Source organism: Psammomys obesus, unplaced genomic scaffold, assembly GCF_907164565.1.
Source record: "Psammomys obesus unplaced genomic scaffold, mPsaObe1.curated_primary_1811, whole genome shotgun sequence".
Taxonomy (NCBI): Eukaryota; Metazoa; Chordata; class Mammalia; order Rodentia; family Muridae; genus Psammomys; species Psammomys obesus.
The window spans coordinates 25,602,248-25,608,376 of record NW_026595981.1 but is presented as its reverse complement, the minus strand read 5'-3'; positions in this window follow the sequence as shown (position 1 = coordinate 25,608,376).

Below are 6,129 nucleotides of genomic sequence, written 5' to 3'. Positions count from 1 at the left end.
CTCAAAGTGTGGGTTGTCATGTGGTCTCTTAAGAAGTGATTTGCCCAGGGACTATGACAGGTCCTCGCTGCTCAGAGAATTCTGCCTCTGATGAGTCACCAGTGTATGTGATTTTTTTTTCTTCTCTGTGCTGGCTGTGATGTTGAGGCGTCTTTGTGTGTTATCTTTGTAAATACACCAGGCCGACGAGACAGAGCAATATTAGTCCCATTTTACAATTGCAGGGAAAAAATGAGACTTAGAAACCTTAGATCGTGTTTTCAGGATTATACAGATGAAAAACAGCACAAGGCTGAGGTGTGTCCGTAGGTGAAAGTGCTTGACATGCAAGCCTGAAGACTTGGGTTCAAACCCCCAGAGCCCGCATAAAAGCCCCATCTGTACTGTGTTCATAAATCCCAGTACTTCAGTCAGGAGATGGGAAATGGAGACGGGAGAACCCCTGGAAACCTTCGAACTGGCTAGTTTGCGCGGACACACGGATGTACACACATAGGTTGCGCACTTACACGCATATCTGCACGTGCGTAATGGTACGTCTGTGTGTATTTGAGCCTCAGTCTTTCCCACATGAGATATGACCCTTAACCACTGTGCTGTACTGCCTCATGTTTTCATGGTTCTATGATGGAGGCTCCCTAATGAAATGACTTGTGAGGAGTATATTCATAGGATACTGTGCAGTGTGCTTGCAACTTCTGGGACTAAAAAAGATGGCACTTTATAAATGTGCAAGATACTTTATCCCTGACACAGGCTAGGCTGACCGGGAAGCACCAGGAAGGCCGTTTGCTATTCATCTACGAAATCCCGGCTAAATTTTTCTTTCCTTTTTCTTTTGTTTTTTTGAGACAGGGTTTCTCTGTGTAGCCTTTTGGCTGTCCTGGACTTGCTTTGTAGTCCAGGCTGGGCTCAATCTCACAGAGATCCACCTATCTCTGCCTCTGCCTCCCCCAGTGCTGGGATCCTGTCTTGAAAAACAAAAAACAAACAAACAAAAAGGCATGCCATACTAAAGGGTCATTTCCTGCTCACTCCATCTTTTTAGCCAGTCACCAGATGAGGCGGTGGTAATTCAGTGTGGATTATAGGCAATGAAAATGGGCTAGGCCTGTTTGCAATGAAAGGGCCTTCCCTTCTCCCAGGACAAGTTCTGTTCTGCTGTGAGGCTGGGGCTCCCGGGGCGAGTGTCATCTGAAGGTGTGTTTGTGCTGTTTATGCAAAGCAGAGAATGTTGTTACAGGAAATGTACCTGTTTGCAAATATGTATCGGTGTGTAAATGCCAATCCAGTCTGTGCCTGTTCCGAGTGTGAGCTCTAGAGGACTTTTCAAAGTCAGGACTGTTAACTGCCGCTGCCCGTCCTGCCCCTCCCCCACCTTCCCGTGCACTCAGCCATTATAGCTCTCTCCTGCCTTTGGCTCTTGCAACATGGTTTTCAGCATCCATGCATGTCGTCCTAACCCAGTGGTTAGCGACCTTCCCTGCCTCCCGCCCATCTTGCAAGAGAGAGATTTGAGGTTTTAAGCACCTGCCAATCAGAACTCAGATGTGTTTAACCTCAGCCTATAGTGCTTTTGCTATTCTCTGTAGATCCCTAGTGCTTTTCAGGATGCGCACAGTTAAATTGGGCATGTAATCAAGTGTGGAACTGGCCATCTATGCCACCAGGGGCAGGCATCCAAGCAGTGATGGATTTTTTTTTTTATGGTTTGCTTTTTATGCCTCTAAGATTTTTTTTTTTTTTTCCAGTTGTGTAGCTTGGTCTTCTTGTGGGACTCCTAACAGTGGGAGCAGAGGTTGTCTCTGACCCTCCTGCCAGCTTTTGGGACCCTTGTGCTCATACTGGGTTGCCTCATCCAGCCTTAATATAAGAGGAGGGGCCTAGTTTTACTGCAACTTGATATGCCATGTTTGATTGGGAAGCCTGCCCATTTGAGGAACGGAGGAGGAGTGGGTAGGGGACGGGCAGAAGGGAGGGGGGAACTGGAGTAGGGATGTAAAATAATAATAGATTATTTTTGTTTTGCGTGTGGGTGTTTTGCCTGCACGTGTCTGTGCACCGTGTGGGTTCTGAGAATCAAATCTGGGTTTCTCGAAGAGCAGCCAGTGTTCCTAACCACTGAGTTATCCTGCCAGCCCCTGGTGTAACCTAGGCTGGCCTCACCCAAACTGTCCTTGGTCCTCCTGCCTCTGCCTCCCAGGCACTGGAAGGACAGGCTTAACAGTGATCGCTCTTCATACACTTACTAGTTACAAACTTCAGCGTACGTATAAAGTCCATCAGACAGTGGATCAGACAGTTAAGAACCAGTCAGCTGCGTGCCTGTGTGTGTGTGTGTGTGTGTGTGTGTGTGTGTATTGATACACTTACTACTCTATTTCCCTGCCCATTGAATGCATTCTCTAATCATCGCTTCCTTTAGAGTTAGACCAGTGGGTTCAGAACAAGGTGGTGTGGAGTCATTTTTATTTTTATTTTCTCTTCCTTCTCTACAGTTAAACACTTTGCACACAGTTAAACACTTTGCATAAAGGGAGACTGAGAGCTGCAGAAGCTGACAAGGAGCGGACTCAGAGTCTCTGGCAATCTGGTGGGTCCCCTGCACTTTCCCTGTGTCTCTCACATAGCCTACAAGCCTGGGCTTTGAAGAGGTCCACCCAATGACTCAGAAACCCCCAAGCCAAGCTGTGTCTGCTTGCTCCTCAGCAGAAGGTGGCATAGTGACACCACATAGCCCAAAAGTGCCCTTCCCAACCCATGGGAAGACATCTGTGGGGCCTGAGCAAGAGCCCCACAGCCCTGGAGAAGGAAGCAAACAGAACAGCATTGCAAAGCTGTTGCCTCAGAATTTAAACTCGCAAAAGAAGGCAAGAGCCTCTGCACTGTGTCTCCTCGGGACTATTACCAAGACGGAAGGTTGGAACTGGATCCTGAGTTACCCAGCACGACAGTCCAGATACTTAAAACGCAGCTGCCTCGACCAGTCATAACCCCAAACCAGGAAAGCCACATCGTAATGAGGGGAGACAGTCAACTCGCAGTTATGACAACATGATGCAGACACTGATGTCAGTAATTAGTTCCCACGAATCAAAAGAAAAAAAACTAGGAAATCTGAGCGATGACGTAGACCTGAAAGAGACCTGAGTGAAAGTTACAGAAGTAGGGATGTGAGCTGGCCCAGTGGTTATTAGAGTCGGTTTGCTCCAGAAACAGGGAAGGCTGTTCAGAGAAAAGCTGACTCCAGGAAGATGTCCCCTGACTTTCACTACATGCCCCCAAATTGTTTACAGACACACAGATACATGGACACACACACATGCACACACACTCACAAACACACACTCATAATTTTTTTTAAGTTCTGGAAGAAAAAAAAAAAAAAACAAAGCAAAGCAAAACTTAAAACTTGGACAAACTCAAAACTCTCCTGGAGAGGATAGAAGGTCGTGTCCAGGATGTAGCTCAGTTGGGGGTGTGCCTGCCTGGCATGTGTGAAGTCTGGGGTGGATCTCTGCACCATATTAGCTGGCTGGGTGCGGTGGCTCAGACCTTTAGTCCCACAACTTGTGAGATGGAAATAGGATGAGGAAATCAAAGCCATTGACTACACAGAAAATCCAAGGACAGCCTGAGTTACATGGGAGCCCGGAAGAAGATGATGAGAAGAGGAAGGGAGGGGTAAGAATGTTGACATTATTTATAGTATCAGTCCTGGCAGGGGTGGGCAAAGCTCAAGACAATAATAGAGAAATAATGGCTGACACCCCTCACCCCAAAACTGGAGAAAGACAGCCTAGAGGTCAAGCAGTGGATCGAATTTCAAGTTTGATAGCCAGAAACCCTTATACACATCCTCTTTAATCTCCTAGAAACTGGAGATTAAGAGGGAAAAACGCCAACCTTAAAAACAGAAAAGAAAAAAAAAAAAAAAAAAAAAAAAAGCCAGGAAGGAAAGTAATTCAAGTTCTATTTTTGCATTTGAAGAAGTGGCAGGCACGTCAAAAACTGAGGACAAAGAACTATTCATGTTGAGGCCGCATTTGTTCGGTGAGATTGTATTAGTCATGAGGGGATCAACAGTGTTCTCAGAGGGAGAAAATAGAACCGTGGAGACCTGCCCCACAGGCAGCTCTAAACAAAGAAACTCGCAGAGGTGGGACTTCAAGAAGGAATGAGCTAACCACACAGGAGTTGATAAAACCAACCGTCTCCTCTTCTGCTTCTTTACCTGTGCCCGGATGGCCAAAACAAAGGTAACCGGCATCTTTATGTGGTGCTTGGTAATCTGTGGTTGGACTACTTTTGTGTTTTAAAAGGAGGGAAGGAGAGCTAAGAAGATGGCTCAGCTGTTCTGTAGAGGAAACTTAACTGAGAACATAGCTGCTCTGGCAAGAGATCACATCCAAAAAGGTGTTCTGGGTCTGTGGGATCTAGTTGGAATACAAACATGCCTTTAATCCAGGAGACAGAGGCAAGCAGATCTCTGAGTTCAAGGCCAGGCTAGAACAGAGCAAGTTTCAGGTAAAGAAAAGCTTAGGTCCAGGCATGGTGGTACATGTCTTTAATCCCAAACAATGAAGGTAAAGATAGTGTTTGAAAATGATGCCTAATTGGGTGGCAGAGAAAGTGACAAATCAGAGAAAGATTAGACAGAATAGGATATGCCCAACTCTCTCGAGAACAGAGGGAAAGGGAAGCTACTTAAGGAGAAATGCAGAGAGAGAGAGGGGAGGCATTTTTACCAGGAGAGTTTTACAGAGAGGTTGAATGAGAGAACAAGCTAGGCCCAGGTGAAGACAGAAGGAGCCAGAGAATGATAAGGAGCCAGAAGATTAGAAGAGATTGCTGGAATTACTTTGAGGCCAAGCTGAGCCATTTGGAGGCCAAGAAAAAAAAAAAAAAAAAAAAGCCAGATTGAATAAATTAGGTGGGAGAGGAGTTTGAGCCGGAACAGCTGACTTGAACCAACCAGCCCAGAGCTCAGTAACAAGAAAGGGTGAGCTTATTAAGCAGTAAGTCTCAGAGGCTGAAAACATTCTAGGCCTAGGTTATATTGTATGGAGGCCAGACGCTTCCAGGACTAGGCCTAGGTTAACTGACTGAGGCAATAATCTTCTGAGGCAACAACTGAAGCAGGTGAATAAAAGCATATTTTACCTGGCTTGCCATGCAAGTTTGAAGACCTGAGTTCAACTCCTCAGAAGCCAAAATAAAATTGGCTCAGCAGCTTGTGTCCGTCATTCCAGCCTGCTGGTGGGAAGAGACAGAATTTCCCAATGCTCAGGGCTGGGTTAGTCTGGTGCACACAAGAGCTAACAACAAAGAAACCCTGACTCAGACAAGGTGGAAAGTGAGGGTGACACCTGAGGCGTGCCTACACGTCATTTATAAAGCAGACAGAGTCAAGTAAGAAACGATGTTGGCAGAGTGTGGGTTTTTAACCAGTAGTGGCCATGACAATGCCCAAGTAAAGCAGACTTCAGGAAACTAAAAACGTCTACTAGAGACAAACAGCATTATAATGAGCGGATAAATCAGTGTACCAAGAAGATACCTTGGTGGGACTATGCACCCAAGGACAGAGCTTGTGGCAACGAAGTGAGACTTGATAGACCCGTAGGCCGTGGAGAGCACTGGCTGCTCTTTCAGAAGGACAGAACTCATTTTCCAGTACCCACACAGGGCAGCTCACAATAGCTTGTAAATCCAGATCTGGGAGGTGTGAACTCTCCTGGTCTCTGCACCTACATGAGTACACACACACACACACACACACACACACACACACAACCCTTAAATTGATAGAGCTGAATGGAAAACCTGACAAATCCGTCACCATTGGGCATTCTGACATTCCACTTTTAGTGACTGATGCTGCTAAATTAGATACTGTCGCCTTGATGGCCTAAACCCTGGATTGTAAGGCAACATGAAAAAGCTTGAAAGAATGGAAGCCCTAGGATTTGTTCCCTGGGTTTTAATGCAGTCACACAGAAGGTCAGGTAACACCAGAACAAATGGAAAACTTCCAGACATTTGAAACTGTGCCTGATACAACCCAAGTAGGCCACAGTAGTCTCTGTCGGGGGTGGGCTCTCTCAAGTGTTGGAAATAAACAGGCAC